Below are 22,104 nucleotides of genomic sequence, written 5' to 3' on the forward strand. Positions count from 1 at the left end.
TGTATCCCAGCTCCACTCTTCCCCACACATTATTCTATAACATAAGTCCCTGATCTATGGATGCTTGTTTTATAGCCTTATGTAAAGTACCATGTGTTTCACAGAAACAGAACAATAGTGACAGCCACATTTTCAGTCAGTGTGGTTTGGGATTTGGATGTCTTTGCTTTCTCTCTCCCTCTCTTCTCTTTAGGTCATTTATTGTTTTCAGAACTGGCACATCTCAGCAACCAGCAAGTTGTGTGTGACTGGTGTCTGCTTTACCTGGGAGCTTCTTGACTCCTGTGCCAAGAGTTTGTCACAAATTGAAGACACACAGCTTTAGAAAAGATACTCCCAGCAAAGTGGTAAAATTTAGCTTCTTTCCTGCAGACATGACATGCAAGCAATGAGTAAACCCACCAGAATACCTGTCTGGCAGTGTACATGGCCATTGTGCTGGTCTGTAAGCCAAAGCACTTCAAGTGATGACCAGTGAAAGCAAGACACCATTGCCTGGGAAACCAAATAAATAGAAGCACACAGCCATCCATCACTGCCATCTGGAAAAGATTGGGTTGAACGTCTTCCTGTCAGGATCTGCTACAGTATTTATTTGTATAGCTGAGCTTTGACTTAGGGGATTTCAGCAAAATATTCCTGTCAACGATGATTCAAAGAGAAGATTTGGATCTGATTGTCAGGCTAGTATTAATTCCTCTGTTCAATTTTGCAAAATTACAATTGTAACTAATAGTTGCATTTCTTTTTTCACATGTAGGGACTTCATATGTATGGAAGCAACATATAAGAAATGATCTCATTTTGACGTTATGTACACATGTTACCAAAGCACTGTGAATGATCAGGAGTTGGTGACATGTACAGGTGTAAATGATTCATGATGGATGAGTTTTCTCCTCCAGCGTATGTCTAAAACTGATAATAAGCACAAGTTTCTGCTTAACAAAAATAGTTGTAACATCAGAAGATAGCAAAAGCTGAAAGATGATGTTATTTTAAACATTAAATATAGGACCATCTGAATGTACTTATGTATGAGGAGCTTGTGAAATAGATAAGTAGTTCTGAGAAAAAGACTGTGCTAACGGACACATATTACAATGCAGTAAACAAACCTTGAAATTTAATGAAGCAGTACTTGTAAACTGGAAGGACAGCATAAGTTGTACAAGCTATACAGAACAGAAGAGCATAAAGAGGCAATTTTAGCTGGCCACTAGTCAGCTATGAAAAGTGTGCTGATTCATTTTTTTAAGTGAGCACACAAAAAAACCAGAACAAACAAATGTAAATGTGCAGTTGCTGCTAACTACCAAGGCAGAAGAAAATAAGAACAAAATGTTCTCAAACCAGCAAATGCCACAAAATGCCAAGTTTAGGGAGGAGCGTAAGCTTGATTCTGCCGACAGAGGACATAGAGCAAATTGCTGAATTCATGAGTGTATTTAAGAAGTAGAAGAAAGAAAAGAGAAAAGGTAAGACAAAAATAGGGATGATAAAAAAAGATTAGGAAATTGTAATAACAGCACAAAGAGCTAGCATTCCTTCCTGAAAAAAACATTTTCAGAGAACAAAAAGCAGGCAGCATATATAACGAGGGGTTATTCTGAGACAGGAGTTTTGAAACATAACTGATCCATAAATGAAAATGTTGGGATAAAAAGTGTCAAAGCAAGAGTTACCTGAGGCTCAAAGGGAGAGGAGAAGAGCAGCAAAGGAAGAAGAGTGAGTTAATGCTTAGCCTAGATTCTTTGAAAGATGTTTTTCACAGGGAAAAGAAGGAAGGAGGAAGGGCAAACCATTCAGGGAGCTTGAATTGTTGAACTAGATCTCAGAGAGTCTAGCCCTTGGAAGGATGGCTGCCCAGCAATATAGATGATTTCAAAGAATGGGTAACTTTTAATATTATTTTTTATACCTTGCATTATCAGTGTCATTTTCTAGAAAGGAAAATGGAAATGCAGTGTGCTTATTCTGTGGGAGGAAAGGCAGAGATTCAATTAACACATTCAGAGAACCACTAATAGTCTGGAACAGAACAGTCACACACTCTTAGTCTGCAAAGCTGAAGCGAACGTACCTGTAAGAACCACTACTAAGGAAAAAATCATGCTGCAGAAGACCTTGGTCTTGCCAAAATCAAGTGCTGTTGATTTGCAGGAAATTTATTTGTAACAACTTTGGTCCAGAGAAAACCTCAGAGTATGTGCAGACAAGGATCTTCCTTAGCTCTTTGCTAAAATTGTCATTCTTTCCAGTTGAGTGACAATGTGTGCTGCCAAATGGTTTGCAAGAGCAATAATACATTGGTGAAGAAATAAATGAAGTGATAAACAAAGATGAATTTAGATTATTTCAGGTATCAAATTATATGGTGTATATCTTCTATATTATTTTACAGGCAGCGTTATGAAACTGTCAGACTTGAAAGCAATGAAATGAGAGCAGAGGATGAAATTTTCCCAGTAACTCTCTTGCTTTCCAGTGGAGATGGGACCTTGGCCTTCTGTGAATAAAATGTAGAAACTCCTGTCTTCACTGAAGCTTAAAACAACAGCAGCAACAAATGAAGGTAAACAGGAGAACAGAAAATGAGGAGAAGAAATAAAACTAAAAATTCCCTCAGCTGCTGGACTTTGGCTTTATGTTGTTGGGCTAAGGACTCTGGGACTTTTATATGTCATGGTATGTACTACTAATGCTTAGATATTTAGATGGACAGATGTTGTAGAGATGCTAAAAAAAAAAAATAAAAATCACACCTGCTTTCTATATCCAGTGTCTTGCTTACTGGAAGGACACACTCTAGAGATGTCAAACAGCATTGCTTCTGCATTCCTGGAAGTACTCCATCAGAGGAGGCAGTAGTTTTATCTTCTGCTTAGCTCTCTAGAGAAATCACGATACACAGTTATAATTTGGTGGTTGTATTGTTAGCGTATCCCTAATAACTTCAACTTGCCTCTCTTCCTGGGCAATGATGCCTTCTTTGTGTTACTGGCACGTAGTAGCTAGCTCACAGTGTCCTGCCAACAAGTCTTCTGAGTGCAGATGTCTTTTTATTTTTGTTACCTTATTTTCTGTCTTAAAACTTGGAAAAGAGGATCATTGGTGTTTTTATAAAATCAGACTGAACTTCCACTATGCCATTTCACCTCACTTTGTGCTCCTAATTCATACTATTTATGTATGTGTCTTGTGGTAGATAATGTTTTGGTTTACTTGTTTTGCAGAAGGGACTGTGTATCTCATCCTTTGACCACAAAGATAGCATATTTATATCTTAAAAGGGTCGAATGTGAAGGCTGAAAACATAGAAATACATTAAACCCATTACAATTTATTATTTCTAAGTATATTTCGTGACTTTTGAGTCTAATAATTTTCTTGCATTTGAGTCGTGGTTTTTGAACCCTATGAATGTCAATGCTTTAGACTGAAGCTAAAGGGGAATTTTTGCTGTTGACTTCCAAAGAAGCAAAACTCATTCTTATGTAGGGCTCATATCAGTTGACTTAATCTCTGTTAGAAACTCCATTTTATTTGGTTTGTATAAGCTGCCTCAAAACATGCTGTATGCACTGGTCTGATGAGTGATGGATTTATGTCATTACAGAAGAAAGATACACAGGAAGTCTCTGGTGAAAAGAAAGAAAGAAACAAAAAAGAAAAAAAAAAGAAAAAAGAAAATTGCCTGCTTGAACAGAGGCTGGATTTTGCTTTGATGAAGCCGCAAAGAATTTGAGCACATATGAAGAATGTCTTATGAAAGTTTTTAGAACCCAAGACACACTTCATCCCATTTGGCACATTAGCCACAGTGCATCAAGCACCTTCAGTTTATGTCTCTGACAACTCTCAAGTGCCTTCTGTTCAATTGTCTCCCTCAGCCTGGGCAGTCATCATTATTTTGGGACATCTTTAAGTGGAGGAAGATGAGATGAGGAAGGCAGAAGGACAAAACTATTACAGCTTATATTATGCTACTGACAATTATTTTAAAGTGATGGAAAATGAAAGAGGAAGCAGGAGGCTGAGTGAAAGCAAATGCAGAGTCCATCATCAAATAAAGGAGCAAGATTGATGCTAGTGAATGCTGTGGCTGTCTCAGATGGCATGCAGGCTACCAGCTGAACTGTTAGCTGTGATATAAATACTTCAATTTTTTTTTTTTTTTAAATATTCATGGTAACTTCTTGAAAACATTTTTATCATTTCTTGAATCACACTTTATGAACTCTAAAGTCACAGTAATGTGCTCCTAGGACAGGAATTGTTTAGAGTCAGAAGTAGGGCTGGTAGATATTTTTTGCTTGAAAACAATTTTTTAAATGAAAAATAGCCTCTTTGGTGAAGCCCTCTGTATTTAATGAAAAACAGAAAGCAAATATGTTCTTTGACTCTAAGTTAAAAGTAAATAACATCCCATGGCAGTTTGAGCTCCACGTGAAGGGGGAAATCAAAGAGTGGGAAAGCGCACACACTCCCTAGAGCTTCTTTCATTCAGAACCTGTCATTTCCTCTTTGGGGTGCTTGAATAGAGAGGAAAATAACAGTTACAGGAGGAAGACTACAGCTGTTGAATGTCTTATCAGAGAACATCAGCTAAGGGCTGAGCTAGTTTCTTGAGATCCAGAGTATATGGCCTACTTGTTTGAAAGACTTACCCATAACATGATACCTTCTAGGTACTTTTCATTGTAGTGTTATTCATAGTCTTCCAGTGATTATGGAATATTTATGGTCTGATGTGTGTTCCCAAACACCGTGAACTGTGGCCGGGCATTTTTCAGTCTAAACATAATTACCTTCAGGTTGTCATCATTTCTGGATGTGCTTAGTCTCTATTTAGAACTAGTATTAAGCTGGATTCCTCTCTTTAAGTATTTGTGTAGTAAATAGTTTTGGAGTCCTATGTCATTGAACATCTCTGCTTAAACATATGTGAACTCTCAAGGACTAAATTTAAACCCCAACATCATGTTTTGCAGGTGTTGTCAGCCTTGTGTTGGAAAAGGGAATTTGTTTATTGACTAACTTGGTGCTTCATTTCTTAAGCACATGGCATAAGAGAGGCTAATGTCTTCATGAATACTTGGACACAGGACTTGAGAGAATACTAAGTAAGTTCACTGATGACACTAAATTGCAAGGTGCTGTTGACACTCTCAAGTGCAGAGAGGCCCTGCAGAAGGATCTGGACCAATTGCAGAAATGGGCTATCACCAGCTGCATGAAGTTCAACAATGACAAGTGCTGAATTTTGCATCTGAGACATAGCAGCCGTGGCTGTACATACAGACTGGGGGATGAGATGATGGAAAGCACCTCCACGGAGAGGGATCTGGGGGTTCTGGTTGACAGCAAGTTGAACATGGGCCAACAGTATGCCCTGGCAGCCAAGAGGGCCAACCATGTCCTGGGTGCATCAAGCACAGCATTGCCAGCTGGACCAGGGAGGTGATTGTCCTGCTCTGTTCTGCACTGGTGTGGCCTCACCTGGAGCACCGTGTGCAGTTCAGGGTGCCACACTATAAAAATATATATAAAGCTACTGGAGAGTGTCCAGAAGAGGGCTACAAAGTTGGTGAAGGGTTTGGAGAGGAAGCGATATGAGGAGTGGATAAAGTCACTTGGTTTGTTCAGCCTGGAGGAGACTGAGGGGAAACGTCAGGGTGGCTACAAGGGGAGGTAAAAGGTCAGGCACTGATCTCTCCTCTCTGGTGACCAATGACAGAACCTGAGGGAATGACAGGAAGGTGTGACAGGAGAGGTTTAGGTTGGACATTAGGAAAAGGTTCTTCCCCCAGAGGGTGGTGCAGCACTGGAACAGGCTCCCCAGGGAGGTGTCACAGCCCCAAGCCTGACAGTGTTCAAGAAGAGACTGGACAACGCCCTCAGGCACATGGTGTGAACTGTGGGATTGTCCTGGGCAGGGACAGGAGCTGGATTCAATGATCCTTGTGGGTCTCTTCCAACTCAGGACATTCTATGATTCTATGACATTCTATAATACTGTGACTGATTGCATTTCACTGGTGTATTCTTATGAGCTGATGTCTTAATTACATTGCTTGTCAGGGTCAAGAGTTACAGACAGTCCACAGAGGCACAGATACACTGAACAGAACCTCTGGTGACTTGGGGTTTTCTTATGGGAAGCTTATCCCAGATAGAGGTCCCTCTTTAGAAGAGCAATGAACAGAGGTGATGGATCACCTGGGAACTTAGCTGGCAGCTCTGATAGATGTGAAACTGTCCTGTCAGAAGTGTCAAAGAAGGGAGCATCACACAGATCCTGAAATGGAGCTAAATGACTAGGTGTCTCCCAATGGACTTAATTTCCTCATGCTTGTTCCTGAAATTCTTCCCTAATGGTGCATCATGTTGGAATAAACATCATGCTTCTCCCTTAAATCTGATCTGGTCAGGCAACACTGGGAAGCCTCTGCATGAAGGAGCAGTGATCATAAGGAGCATGTGCTCCCTCAGAGTCTGTCCTGCACCCACTGCAGGTATAGGAGTCCTCACTGTTCTGCAGGACCGTCCTCCACTAAATTGCAAGGAACTGGACATGCTGTGTTTGGGAAGGGAAGTCTCCCTTGGCGAGCAGTATCCACAGCTAGTTGGCAAGTAATAGCAGTCCTAGAAAAGGGTTAGTAACTTGCCATTGACTTCATTTTTCCTTGACTCCTAGTCTAATAGCACCTCTGATGTCCAAGGTCATTTCATCTGCACCAAGGTGAGTGTTAGCCAGTGGAGACAGGGCCTTACAATGGATATGCTAACACACATCTCTGCTTGTGCTCCATGATGGGTTTAGTTCAATGTGGCTTGAGGATCATGCTATTTATTTTTTATTTACTTTTATTTATGTTGACATTTTGAAAAAAAAAAACATTTTGTTGATTTATAATTTTTCGGAAGATAAATTCTTAGATACTTTTTAGCCTAGAATATCCCTCCTGGTAAATGAAAATATAAAGTAACATTTACATACAACTGTGTTTTTTGCTATTTTTCATCACCATTCTTTAATAGTTCTTTCTCTAACTTTTTTATCTGAGTTTTAGAGCTCTACCAAGAATCAGTGCAGCGCTGAAGAGTCAAGGATACTGCAGAACCTCAGCCTGTTTGAAGTGTAGATATGTCCCCAGCCTCAAATAGAAGAAGAAACAGCTGCAACTAAATGACAAAGCTTACTCTTATCAGTCGAGTGGGGTTGATTATTAAAGCTGGGGCTTCAGGATTTTTTTTTTTGGTTCAAAGCCTCTCTTTAATTTGCCCGTCACCATCTGAATTTTCACCTATGGGACTCATGTTTTCAAGTTGAACCACTGGTTTTTTAAAAAGTGTAAGCAAAAGTGATGTAGCAATTCATGAGCATGAGGAAAAATGCAAAAACTGTTCCTTCTGACTCCATAGAGAGGGACAGAAGTGCTCTAGTGATAAACCAGCTGCAGACAGGAACTTCAAATTAGGCAGAAAAAGCTTCTTCACTAAAGACAAATGTTTCTGAGCATTCTGATGAAAACTGATTTACTTTTGTCTGAATAACAAGAACTCAGAAATCACACTTGGTCTAGGCTCAGTTCATTTTAGAAAGCTCTTGTGGTACTTATAATAACACACCCACTGGAGCCTTTACTGTGTTCATTGTGTTTCTTGTATATAAATTATTTTCATGAACTGTTTGTCTGGCATACGCAGTAGTGGAAGGCACTGTACATATGTATTTGAAGTAGTGGAAATGGTATGGCAGAAGTAGGCAGATTTCATTGGTGCTGTGGTGTTATGATTGCTGTTTAAATAATTGCCTTGGCATTCTTGAGGATCAAAATGCTACAGAAATACAAGTTATAATGTAGTTATATAAAATTAGAGCAGCAGTAAAAATGAGAGTGGGCTAGCGGTGGGAGAGGATACATGAGAAAACAATTCCTAAACTGAAGTGTGGATTAAAGGTTCATTTAAGCAGGTTGCTATGTAACTCTGGACTGACCACAAGCGTGTTAAGGCAGCATTCAGCTCCTCTGTAAAACATTTGCTGGTCCACAGGAAGAGTTTGTTGCATTAAGTAATTTATGGGGTGCTAAGAAGTTCCTTAAGCTATTATTAAAAACATACAAAATCTTCTCTGGTTAGGACTCTAGTAACTCAGACTTCTAACTAAGCAGAACTGATAGGGCAGGCCTTTTGATGTTTAATGAGTTCTGAAGCAGATGTGAGATGTGATAGACAGGGGAGCCAGGGTGATTTAGTGCTCATGGAACAAAATGATGAGATCCCCTCTTGAAAAAGAAAATGTAGCTAAAAAAGACAAGGTTTTTTTTCTTCCCCCCCCCCCCCCCTCTTTTTTTCCTTTCTTCCATCTTGATGCATGTGTTTTTGATTTCCTCACCCCGTGCCTCTCAGTGCTGGCTCGTTTCCATTCAAACACACACAGAACACTGAAAACTAATTAGTCCTGGATGCAGCCACAGGAAGTTAGCCTGCCAAGTTCCCTTTCCCCCACAATTCCTCAACATTCTCAGCTTGCCTCAGGCCAAGGGCCTTGCACTGGGCCTCTCTGTGTAGGTTGCCAGGTCTAATTTTACAATTTCCCTTCACCTTATCAAGTGTGCCCCAGGCCCAACAAGAGGGAAAGGATCAGAGCCAACGTTGTGTTGTGGGCCTTTCTCCCCCACACCCAGTCCCCACCCACCTCTTCTCTTTTCTGCATCAATTTTGGAAGTCTTGGTCATATCTAGTTTCAGTGTTGACTTGTTAATCTGACCTTTGCTAATGCTTTTTAAAGGAACCAAAGAGAACTTCACCATCTTGTAAAACTTGAAAGTCCCTCCTCTCCAAGACTTTTCTTGAAGGTTAACAAATTTTCCCGAGAGCCAGAGGACTACAGGTGTCAACCATTTTCAGGCATCTCATTTCAAAGCAGAGCCCACCACAATCCCAATGCGAGAAGCCAGAGTCTGATTAGAAGCAAGCAGTGGGCTGGGTGCCAGCCTACAGTGGGCAGAGTCATGGCACGTGCAACTCAACCAGAAAACACAAGCATGGCTGCAAAGTTATGAAGGTCTAGAATCATATTGGGGTTTTCTTCTTGATTCTTATGCTCAGTTGCTGTGCAACACTTAGAAAAATTCACTTCAGCTCTTTTGACCTCCCTTTCTAGGCTGATGATAACAGGACAGTACTACAGAGTACTTCGAAATTTGTGGATGAAAAGCACTAAAATACATGACAGCTATCACCAAATCTCAGCAGAAAGGAGTGAAGAAGGTAAAACATTGGGCAACTGAACTCACCTCTTTTGTCTGTGGTATGGATAAATGGAAACTGATGGCCTCGTTGGACTGTTGCCCATCCAGTCCATTGTCCAGATCCCATGTCATCTAGAACAAAGTCTACAGAGAAAGACTTGAGGATCCTGTGATACAAAGGGTGAGGAAACACAAGAGGCTAATTTGACCTTGTAATCTAGTGCCCTTCAGAGCTCCAGGAGTTTGAAAATGGCATAAGTGCTCAAGTACAAAATGTTTGCCATTGCTACCTGTGACAACTATGGATTTTCTTGAAGACACATAAATATCCAGTCCTTTTTATTACTGTTAGGTTTTGAGCTGTGCCATTTTCGCAAAGCAATGAGTTCCACAGTGTAATTCCATGTTCTGTGAATATTGTTCTTTTTCCATGGGTGTGCTCTGTGAATATCTGGAGAAACTCATGCTACATCTGCTGTTGCTGCACCTGCCCTGTAGACAGAGAACTCCAGCATGCACAGCTGGGACAGGGGGTTGTCTGGGAACCAGCTCTAAATGAACTCAGTATGAAAATAACCTGAAGGAAAATATTAAGTACAGTACTAGGAAGGGCTGCTGTAGGGAAGGAATAAGATCCTATTCTTGTTTTATTCGCTCTGATGCAAGTCTTGAGAAGAATTTGTAATGAAGTTACATTTTAAACACATTTACCATCTTGCCTTTGATTTCCATACATGTTCTTCCTGTAGGGCAGGCGGTGGCACCTGATGTACCATATGCAGAACCATGACTGCTGCCAGTCTCTTTTCACAGCCTGTGAAATGCCCATTATGGTGTTTTATTTAACATTTCATATACGTTAGTCAGAGACAACCAAGTTGTGGAGAAGTGACTTCACTGTGAAAGCACACTGTTCTGGAGCAGAGATCAAATGGAAACACAGAAGTGTGATGTTCTAGACTTCATTTTGGAGCATTCTTAAATGTGTGGTATGTCACATGTGAGTAGTCCATTAAGATAAAAGGGTCTACTCTGGTGACTGCTGTAATGCTATATTCAGGTAGCTTACTGAACTCAGACAACCTAGGTAATTTTTAGGGAAAAGAAATCCCAAAACATATTTTCTGTGGATACAATCCTATTAATCTGATTTTAGAGACATCAGGGGCATTTGTAGCATAAGGTCTGTTGGGCAGAGTCTGTTTTTTGCTCTGCATCTGGACTTGGCACTAGTGGCCCTCAGTCTGTTTGGACTGTCCCTATTACAACTCTAACAAAAGTAAATTTGGCAGGATGGCAGAATTAGCAGCCCACTAGTTGACCTATATTCTCTCACTCTGGCTCCAAGTTTTAAGATTTCTCAGAGTACATGCAAGAAAATAGCCTCTTAGTTTTTTTGATCTTTGCCCAAGTGTCAGGACTCTAGTCCAAGATTATCACATCACTGTTGGTTCCTCTGAAGAAATCTGTGAGTCCCAGTGAGAACAGCAGGACATGTGCATCTTAAAATAACAAAATAAAGACCAAAGCAGGTTTTATGCAGGTTTTATTTCCTTTAGAAGGACCAGAACAATGCAGAAAATTGAGTGTTTGATAAAAATTATTTCTGACTCTTGTTTTGAAGTTTCCTGAGAGGTATTACGAGATGTAATGACCTACAATTCCGAACAACAGCACGCATGTATTATGTCTGTTTCCTGAGAGTGCATGCCTCCAGTTCAGCTCATTTTTCAGAACTCTTCTCTTGTCCTGAAGAGCAGAAGGAGTAAAACAACAGTCTAACATAAGAAGATGGCTTCCTTACATATCTGTGAAGTCAAAGATCTTACATTTTACTGGAGTCCTAGCAAAATGAGGCTGTGTGGCTGGTCTTAGAGGTATGACATGTATCTGATTGCAAGTAGAGGTAGCTAAAAAATTTCCATCCAAACTTTACTTGGGAAAAAAAAAAAAAAAAGGACACTTTTTACTGAAAATGGAAGACTTATCAAAACAATCTTCTTTCATTCAACTTGTTCACGTATTCTACTCAAAACCTAGCCTGAAAATTTAAGAGTACCATTTCTGAGTACTTCAGGTGCAGGATTCGTCAGCTTTTGTCAGTTGTTAAAAAATGTGTGCTTGTTTTACTTTTATTTTCTCAGTTCTAGGCTTTTAAAAAGGAAATGTTAAAAACATTGTGGACACCCTTTTCTTTTCCAGCACAGACTTACTGAGGCAGGGCTGAGACAGCAGCAGCTCTGACTTCACACTCCAAGTCACTGGATGCATCTGCTGCTTCTTGGTTATTCAAAATCTCTGCATCATGGTCGGATAAACTCAGATCTGTAAAATGTGGCTCGTCTTTCTGTACCTACAGTTTGTAGGTACTGTCTTCTATCCAGACTCCTGGAAGAGCACAGAATACTATTCTGGCACCCCATCTGTCTTGTAAGAGGATATAATTTGGTATCTACATGGCTCAGTCCTCACTTGGCTAATCTTTGGGTCCCTGGATTCTGCTTCACTTAGAACACCACCTTTGTTTTCTATGTTTGCTCCTTAAATACCTAATTATACCTTTAAGAAAGTAGCCTGATCACAGTAACAAGTGTGGCATGGTCTTTGGTGGAGAGGGAAATAAATAAGCCAGAATTCAGAAGATCCTGTTCAAAATCACGGTATAATAGCAAGAAAGAGGGTCTCATGTGAGGCTTGTCTGACATGATAAAATGATAAATTTAGCTTTGTCCCATCAAGTTTCTCCTGTAGAAATTTTCACACTTCTAAAGTCATTATTACAGAAGTCCCAGTCTGTCCATTTTTTATAATTCTGTGAGGGGTAAATACAAATGTAGCCATTGGTGATGGCTGACCCTGATGAACAGCTTCAACTGATGGCACATGGTTGTGCTTGAGGAGATAGGATTGCCAGATCTGAGTGCCTTAACAGAAGGATCAAATTTTAAAATGTGTGAGGAGCTGTTGATTGTATCAACAATAATCTTCCTCCTGTTAAATAGGCCTGAATATACAAGATCTCAATTATCTTTCTGCATGGTCTTGCAAATTGGCCCAGGTTCTTTTAGGATCCTCCTTGTCTGATACAGAAGATGATGATCTATGAAGTCCTTTATCTGGAAACAGACTTACCAGAATAAAATTTCTGTTATATTTTACAGTGCAAAACCAGTGCATGGGAATGGTCAAGATCAGGGCTCCAACCCTGATGCAACACCCTCATCTGCTGCTGTTGTGTTCTTGGAAGATAAAAGGAGTGAAACAAAACTCAGTCAAAAGTTCGACTGTGACCCCCAATGTTTTCTCCCTCACCTTTGGTGATGTCTTCAGGCTGTCACCCTCAGAGAGTAGTTGCAGGATATTATTTAGGCATTAATAACTAGCAGCCTTCTCAACTTTTCCTTTGTGTTCCTTACCCTGGTCTTTTTCTCCGCTCTGTTTCTGTGCCATCTCTCTTTCATGTTTCCTCAGGCTTTGATCTGCATTTCTCTTTATATGCACACTGCTCCTCTAATACAGGGCAAGGCAAAATTCATATTCCCCAAACAGATCAAGCCCCCAAAATCAAATCAAGCAAATGAGATAATAATGAGCTTAAAACAATTCCAAATTTTACTGTAGTTGTATGTATTTTCTTTCTTTCCTTTTTTTTGTTTTTTTTTTCTTTTTTTCATTACCCTCTTGTTTTGTTAATATGTTAGAGCCAGTTGAAAAGTGTTGAATTTCATTTGATTTGGGCATTTACCCTGGGAAAATTTGGATTGTTTCAGTTAAAAAAGTCTCCAGAAATTAACACTTGCAGTGTAAAGGTACTCATTTGCATGGTTTACTTGACACCTTCCTTCCCCTAGTTGTCAGACTTTTGTCTCATGCAGCATCTCTGTCACCATCAGTCCCTTCCTGGTGCACCATTGTGGCAGAGCACTGAGAAGTTATCTAGAACACCATGCTAGAGAGACACAGAGGCATGAGTCACACAAACAACAACTCTTCCTAGAAATTTCTCAATAGAAATGTCATTAATGCTGCTGGTATTGCTGTGCAGTACTGGTTATGTGGTTGTGCAATGTCAGCTCTTCTGATATGTTTTCCCTCTGTTTGGATTACCAGAAGGCAAAGATGATGGGCATCTCTATGGTGAAGAACTTTTGAGGCGTGACACTGAATTTCTATTTGGTATGTTTTGAAAAGGGCAAATGATTCTGATACCTGATATCATTTGGGCATTTTACACAGATGAATACTTGACACATTTCTGGTACTTATCAGTCACAAACAAACAGTTACATGGAGCGGAATGTGGCAGGTGGGAACTAGTGAGAGATAAATATTTAAGTTTCTATATGAAAAGCAAATAAATAATATATATTGGGAAAGTGATATCACAAGATTATTTACCCCTACTCTGTCAGTGGAAAACAAGAGACTTCTCTAGTGCAGCTGACATCCTGAGAAAGTCTCTGATGCCACTGTCATCTTTGGTTCCCATTTCTGAGAAGCTATCTGTGTCTTTATGAAATATATCCATGCATATAAACATAGCTTTTTATTTTTGAAACACATGAAATAATTTAATACAAACTAGAAAATAACTTCCAAATGCCCTCTGTTGCCTGCACTCTTCTGAGAACATATGGGTAAGATAGCACATACTTTTCTTACAAAGAAAATGAAAATGTCATTGTTTTCCCCAAAAGAATTTGAAAAATTGATTTTGAAAAAATGCGTTGTTGCTATCAACCCCTCCCATATCAATACATCATACAAGAAACCAGTCATCCCTGCAGAAACATTTATTGGTTTCCATCATGTTGCATCGTTTAAAAGATGAGACAGCACGCTCTGTGGAGTACAGAACTTCCTCTCCTCTCTACTTTAATTGCATTTCTGTTCTCAGCATTACATAATTTTAAAGGCATGTTATAAATATTGTTCTTCGTCATAGATCATGTCTGTAATTTATACAGTATTTTCACTTTGACATAGTCTCCTAAAGAAAAAGCAAAACATGGGAAATTAAAATAAAAGAAGCCAACCTGCCCATTTGAAAGACATTTTGCTTTTATTTAGCAGAAGACAATTTGATGTGTTTTGCATAGCAAGATTATTCTACAAAGTCAGTTTGGAAAGGTTTGTTTAAAAACCCTGAAATTTTTTAAAGTCAGAAAGCTTGTTTACAGAAATGTTCTCCCATGTCTATGGTTTTGTGTTATTCTTTTTGTTGTATTATTTTAAATTCAAAATGTAATCATGGCTCTCCCAGAGTGAAGTAACCAGATTAACTAATAATGAGGAAGACCATGCTGAGAACACAGGTAAATCTGAGAACAACCATCTTAATTCCATGAGTTTTACATACAAGAAAGAGCAGTGCTACAGGTACAGAATTTTGCTCTTTTCTCAGTTTTTTTTCCAGCAAGTTAAAAGTTCAGCTCTTATGACAGAAAACAGGGTCACAATCCCAACACATATTACTCCTTGTTACGAAATTGACATTATTGATAGGGAGTTTTTTGCTCAGTTAGCAACCTTGCAATCTAGCCTACATTTATTTTTCCATCGTTTTTGCTCATGAAATGATAATTTTGCAAACTGTCACCTGTATAATTCAGTGTATAAATATAGTAACGTTTGTCTTACAATTGAATCTCTTTGAGTCTTATGTGGCTGATCCAAAACTGACCTTCATTTTGAATTTTAGTAATGAACAGAAATAAATATTTAAGTAATATGTTTTTGTAAAATAGCCTTAACATTAGCATATCAAATGCTTGGGGCATCTACCTTCCTGCAGAGTGGAAGTTCTGAAAGGCTTTACCCAGAAAGGTAGGGTTTGGGGTATTTTTACATCTTCACCTGAAACACAACATTTCTACATCCCTGAATTATGTTTTCTTCTGATTTTTGAACCATATTTCATTATTAATGTAATTGTGTGTATTGCATTACAGGCTCTGTAGTTCAAGTTTCCATTCTCTCTTGGGGGCTGGATTCTTTAGCTGGACATCTTTCCGGTGATGTCCCCAAAATCTAGTGATACCCAGAATAAACTTTCTCAGGAAAAGAGCAGTATGGGAGGTGCATAGGGAAGAGGGAAGGATTTCATCTGATGGCTTCAGTAATATACAAAACATGAGAAAGCAATGACAGCTTTTGCTGATGGCACAGAGCTGAGGACATCCTCAGTACAGAAAAGGTCATGGTTCACACAGGAAAAAGCAGATGGCCATGAATATTGGTGCACAGAAAGGTGAAGGCAAGGTTGTTCAGAATAAGACAAGAATTACTGAATCACAGAATGATTGGTAATGGAAGGGACCTCTGGACATCATCTAGTCCAACCCACCTGACAAAGCAGGTTCACCCAGAGCAGATCACACAGGAATGTGTCCAGGCGGGTTTTGAATGTCTCCAGAGAAGGAGACTCCACAACCTCTCTGGGCAGCCTGTTCCAGTACTATGACACCCTCAAAGTAAAGAAGTTTCTCCTTATATTCAGATGGAACCTCCTGTGCTTCAGTCTGTGCCCATTGCCCCTCATCCTATCATTGGGCACCACAGAAAGGAGTCTGGTCCCATCCACTTGACACCCACCCTTGAGATATTGATAAACACTGATGAGATCCCCTCTCAGCCTTCTCTTCTCCAAACTGAACAGACCCAGCTCTCTCAGTCTATCCTCATAAGAAAGATGCTTCAGACCCCTAATCATCTGGGAACTGAGGGGTTTACTTGATTGTAGGTTGGCTGTGTGTTGCCGGTGTAATATGACTGTGGAGAAAGCAACTGTAATCCCTCAGTGTATTGAGGCATTTCTAACAGAGGTTGACTTTTAATAACAGGACATAAGAGTTCAGTGAGAACACAGCTCATCCCTGGCAAAGGCTAAACTGGAATTAAAATTGCAGAGGTTGCTGTTGGAGTGGCTGTGAATAGGAAGCCTGACTTATGTGTGGAGACCAAGATAATTTGTCTTTTTTTAACACAGCCATGAGAATACCAGGAAGAAGATAATAATGTTCTCTATGCATAATCCAGGACCAAGCAGCCAGGGTACAGAAGAGCAATATAAGCTGAGTGACCATCCTGGCACAAGAACAAATGGCTCTGAGTAAATGTGTGCTATGAATTGGAAGAGTGAGGAAAAGCATCCAAAGAAATAATGGAAACTGGAAGCTGAACAAACTTTATGACAGGGCTGGTAAATATTTTAAAAGGATTACATGATGTGATTGCCTGCTCTGGTGACTTGGGAGGTTCATTACGATCCTGTGTTCTGCTTCCTTTCAGTCTACATAGTCCTTCCCTGGACACCAGCCCTTGGAGGAAATGAGGGCAAAAAGAGAGCTCCTGGGACAAAATGTCTGCCCGCAGATCAATCCCACAGATTGTACCAGTTGCCCTCTCGCACATTTTAAAGGATGGGGATTGTGCCTGTTGTGTCTCAGTGCTTCAAGCAGTCACACAGTATCTGCCACAGGTTTGCCAGGAGCTGGGTAGAAAACTTGCATTTCATGTTCTCCATATGGCTGCTGGCTAGCAGATGACATCACCTAAATGCCTGGCTCTCCCCTCAAAAGGCAGAGCGATTAGGGAAAAAATAAACCAAACTTTCTCCCTGCTCCCCATCATACCTAAAAAAAGTGCAAAAGTCAAAGCTCTTAATGAATTCTGTGAACTCAAGAGCAATAACCCATCTTCAGGCTTCATAATTTTACAGATACTTAATTGCAGCACTGTTTTTTTGTGTTTTTGTTTGTATGGGAAGCCTGCAATTCCTGTTAATGCTTTGTAATGTACTTTGTGACATGTGGTAATGCTAGGGAGAATAAAGATCAGGAAACACACACAGCTGACAGACAGGGCCAGTTGTTTTCCTCCTGCCAACTAGGCTGCACTCATATGTGTTTCTGGCAGTGAGCTGCATGACACCTCAGGTTCCCTCCCATGTCTTTCCAAGAGTAACAGAGATTTTCTTTCTTGCATAGGAAAAATAAGATCATGATAAAAAGTAATGAGAGCCAGCATCCAAGGCACCCAAAGGAGTTTAAGGCAGGAGTCAGAGGGGAATTGCAGATTATTACTGGGTGCTGTAGTTTATCATTATGTACTTTTTTCTGAAGTGTTTAATTTCTTTAAGATGGTGACCTTCAGTATGCTGAAAGAATAACAGGATGATTGTACCAAATTTTGTATAGCCCAGGTATCCTTATGCATATTTCAAACAGTATAAGCCACTTCCAAAGTATTTTGAGAACTTAGTTTACTAATTAAATTTTTGTGTTGACTTTACCCTTTAACAATGCCTGGATGGGTGCATTCAGGAGGAGCAACAGCAGTTTCTCTGTGGTGCAGAAGGAGCTGGCAGCAAGGCGGGTGCTGGTGTACTGGAGCTCTGCTGTGAAGTACAAATGCTGGGAAGATGAGTGTGCCAAGCCCACTCAAGTGATTAGCCCATCCACTTTTACATATGAACTGGCTTTCACTTCTCTCTGATCCGAGGCAATTCTAGTTCCGTCCTCACTAAGAAAATTACTTTTTATTTATTTCTCTTTCCTCAGGAGGTTCTTCACCTCTCCAGTTTCCTAAAATCTCTTTGTTCTTTCTCTTCTGTAATTTACAGTCCCCTATGGTTCTTAAAATCCTACTGCACCACAGAGTTCCCTGAACTCCCTGTCAGCTCTTCCTTGTACACAGCATCTTCACAATTTTTTGTAACTCCTTCCTCTTTCTTGTCTACGATCTCCCCGCATATCCCTATTTTCCTTATGTCTCATCCTCCTCCTGCATGCTCTATGATCTCTTTGCAAATGCAAAATAGTTCCCAGTAGCATATTTATTGCTCTTCTAATAATTTCTAATGGTTAAAGTGTCAAGCGTGACAGGACTTACCTTAATAGGTGGTAATTCAAAGATGAGACCCTAATTATATTTTTAAAAATGCAATCCAATTTGCCTTCCTTCCCAGCTTTGCCAAAACTACAAACCAGTCTGTCTTGCATTTCATATATATGATCTTATGTCAGAGCAGAAGTTTTCTGGAAAATTTGAGACAAATTAGATGAGGCATTTTTGGATTCATAAAGAAACTGAAGCATTCTTCTAAGCTTTTTCTTTTTTTCTTCTTTTTTTTTGGCTTGTCATGACTCAAAAACAACATGGGCTGGAAAATTCCAGATCTGCCAAGACCATGGATTTTCTCCACAGACTCTAGGTTTTCAGGTTCTTCTAGGGGCCCTGAGAGTAGAATCATTAAGAAGGGCAGTCCTTTTTGGTTGGTTGTCTTTCTCCCTACACTTCCTGACAGAGCTGCGATGTGTATGGAGGGACGACCTCCCATGTAATTACCCATTACCTCTCAGCTGCAGAAACAGAGAGTTAGGGGCCAGAGAAAGAGCTGACCAAACTGAGCCAAGCCCATGTGTGTTCAATGTCAACCTTTTTTATAGTCAGTGAATGCTGGTTGTTGAATGTGCCATATTAGTGTTTTGTCGATAGGTGGGTTTTCAATACTGATTTTTTTTTTTTTTTTTTTTTTTGGCTAATTCAAATTGATTTTTTTTTTTCTCCCAGCAAAATAACAAATTCTTTCTAGATGCCTCTTTTTCTTCAATACAAAAGTAGAGAATTCATTTCAATTTTGTGAATTGTTTTTGTTCTGAAGAACACTACTGTGAGGCAAATTTCAAAATAAAATATTTTGTGGAAAAATCAAAATGCTTATCAAGAAAATGTAGATTTTTTTCCTGTCCTCCCAAAAAATCTCTGTAAGCTTACTAAATTTGGTATGAATTTACGAGTAGTTTTAATTAACCACAAATCATATTTTTTCTGGGCCAATATGTTAATTATTTACACCAATATCTTTTGTATCTGTATTTTTTCCTCTGACGATTTAATCAATGACTTGAACCTATGACTGGTTTGGTAAAAGTTTATTAGCTAGGCTGAAAAAAAACTATGGATGTCAAAAGAACTTTGCTTGCTGATTTTTGTGAGCCTGAAGAAGCCTACCCCAGCCAGCTATGACAAATTTATTTTTTTTTGTAGCTTCCCTTCTCAGATACAGCACATGTTGAATCCTCAGCGAGTGCGGGGGAACTTACCCATGCAGTGGTAACCACTGAGGAAGTGATTGGGAGCTGTGTACATCCAGTTCTCCTCCACGATGATACCATCAAGCCAAAGATTTCATGTTGAGCTTCTCAAATCACAGATGCTCTCTCCCTGTGCAAGCAGTAAGCTATGAGCGTGGTTTTTATTCTTTGCACAATCTGTTCCTGTCACAAGTAGAGGAAATGGTGCTTTGAGAGGGTACACAATGTGCCAAAAAAAAAAAAGCATAAAATAGGTATAAAATGTGATTTCTTTTATCTTGGGAGTGAGTGGAGTGGAGAGAAAGCGCTCCATCTCTTCTTGCTTCCTCTCCCCGCCTTCTCTCTCATACTAAAACTGTGATAACTAACTCACTAGCAGCGTGGATATAGTCTGCTATATATGGCTAGAACTTTGTGAGGGACTAAGCTAGAAGCAAGGCTTGCATGAACTTTTTATGATGGACGATTTGGTAATCACGGGCAGTGTGGTGCAGTGTTGCTAGAAGAACAGTGTGACTGTAAGGGCAGAATATGACCACAGCAGCCAACACAAATTTTATGTTCCACCCGGTATTTAAACTAGGTCTTGTGCTGGCCTTTTGCACAAGATTGATTTTATTCTGGAAAGGGGTGACGTTTCTTCCACTGAAATAACAGGACTTCAACAATCTAAACTAAAATAAAATTCAAAAGATATTATTCATATCTGAAGAATTAAAAAGAATGGTTAAAGACTAGAGTTTAAAATAAGTCGGTTAAATGGGAATTTTAGTGAGGTAGCTTAAAAATCTAAAACCACAGAAAGTTCAAGATCTCAACAACTTCTTTGTTGTCTGCTTTTGTCTCATTGTACATCTTCCATTCATAATAATGAAAACAAAACCACAGAGATTTGCAGTCCCTCTGTACATTGACAAGATGAGCCATCATTGTGCATCATATGTGATTTAAGGACATCTTAAGCACACACCCAGGACATATGGACATCTATGCAACCAGAAACTACCTTCCAATTCTTGTATCTATGGCAAAATCTTCATCTTTATGTCTCACATAAGGAACCAAGATTCCCAGCTTCCCATTTAAATTCCTCTTTCCATGTACTGAAAATATTAAAACAATTTAATCTCCTTACAATCCCCAGTGGTGCCCTTAAATCAGCTTTTCATTGGGAATCGACTACATACTTTCTGTAACTTAAACTGAAGCCTGGGAGTTGTAAGCTGCCAGCAAAATATGAAGGTATGCTCCATTTGCCCAGATATATAAGATATGACAAGATTTAATACGTATTAAATTTAACAGGTGCTGTGATCTCCTGCATAGATACACAATATTCAAAGGCGTACTCCAGAGAACTCTGCATTCCCTGCTAGTTCTGCATTTCTGTCCTTTCCAGCATATTTTTATCTGTAATCTTATCTCCCATTTCTTACAATTCAGATTCATTTTATTTAAGCAACATTATCTATATTTTTATCAAGTTACTTAATTACAGGCAGCATATGCAACCTTAGCTCCAACTTCCCAGAGGTGTTAGTTGGGGTAATTGCAAACTGTTCAGATAAGCTGTAGACCTTGACAGAAGCAGAACAAAACTTGGATGTCATATTTCTCACCCAGTCAGAAAAGCTCTTTCTCCCACATGCCTATTATTTGAATCCTTAGGTAGAGAAATTACTAGGGAGAAGGTAGATGGGGAGAATGAAGAATGGTTTTATTTTTGTGAAAGCTCCTTGGACTATGGAGAACCATCTGTTGATACCTTGCAGCTGGGATGTAAAGCCAAACATGTCAAATGCTCTCAAATATGAGTGATCACATTTTACAGTGCTTCACACAGTCTTGAACATTGACAATAGATGTGAAGCAGCACAACACAGGGAATAAGATTCTGAACTGGGGCTTAGGGCCTTTCTTAAACTTGCCAGCAAAGCTCATGATTCCATATTAATCTAAAAATTACAGGTCTTGCTAGGAAGAAGCACTTCTTGATTGTCATTTACAGTGCCCACACTTTCCCTGGTACTGCAGGTTTTATTTCCCAAAGAGTGACTTTTAATTCTTTTAACATTTACACCATTCAGACTTTAATAAGGACACCACTCCCAGCCCCATATTCACAGTCATGTTGTATGTGTTCTGAACATAAAGCACATACTGTTGGTCACTCAGCACTCCCACATCCACCAGTTCTTTTGTAGCTCAAGGAAGCCACAGTGAGCTTTCCACTTTTCAGTGGGGATCTGCCAACTGCTGAGAGACAGGTTCTCTGAAAGTCTGTTTTCCCTCTTCTGTCAAAGGAGGATGTTGAAACATCACTTACTGAGAAAGCTATATGAGAGGAAAATGTCATCATCTCAGTGAGCTAAATAGAACCATATTTTGCTAGCTGTCTGGATCAGTATTTTTAAAAAAGAGCAAAATTTTCCATTGATGATGCCCTGCATGCAGAAGGAAGGAAGCTGCTCAATGCAAAAAAGAGACACTTTTAGACCTAAAGAAGCTGCATGTGGCTAAAAGATGAAAATTGGCGTGCTAAAAACAGAAGAGGTAAAACAACTACTAAACTCTTGTAAACACAAGATGTTGATGGTGTTTCCAGAGATCTTAAAGCCCAGAAGAACCACTGCAATACTGTAGTCTAGGCTTTTCCACAAGATAGGCCAAGCAGTTGTACTTGGTGATTCCATCAATAGACTGGCATCTTCTGCTTTATCTATAAATTAGCTTTTACAAATACA

At 39.6% G+C, this 22,104-nt stretch overlaps 1 long non-coding RNA gene across 6 annotated transcripts; it reads left to right on the top strand.

The window, feature by feature from the left end:
- Window positions 1–985: 985 nt before the first annotated feature.
- Window positions 986–15,895, top strand: LOC110361509 (uncharacterized). 6 transcript variants are annotated; one of them, XR_010475721.1, is made up of 5 exons: window positions 987–1,478; window positions 2,405–2,688; window positions 3,620–6,615; window positions 6,709–6,745; window positions 7,077–15,894. It is a non-coding gene; the product is annotated as an uncharacterized LOC110361509 (long non-coding RNA). The 6 variants fall into 6 exon arrangements; XR_010475716.1 differs by having other exon boundaries at window positions 986–1,478; window positions 3,620–6,745; XR_010475718.1 differs by having other exon boundaries at window positions 988–1,478; window positions 6,709–15,894.
- Window positions 15,896–22,104: the final 6,209 nt, after the last annotated feature.

This window comes from Columba livia, chromosome 1 (assembly GCF_036013475.1).
Source record: "Columba livia isolate bColLiv1 breed racing homer chromosome 1, bColLiv1.pat.W.v2, whole genome shotgun sequence".
In the NCBI taxonomy this organism is placed as follows: domain Eukaryota; kingdom Metazoa; phylum Chordata; class Aves; order Columbiformes; family Columbidae; genus Columba; species Columba livia.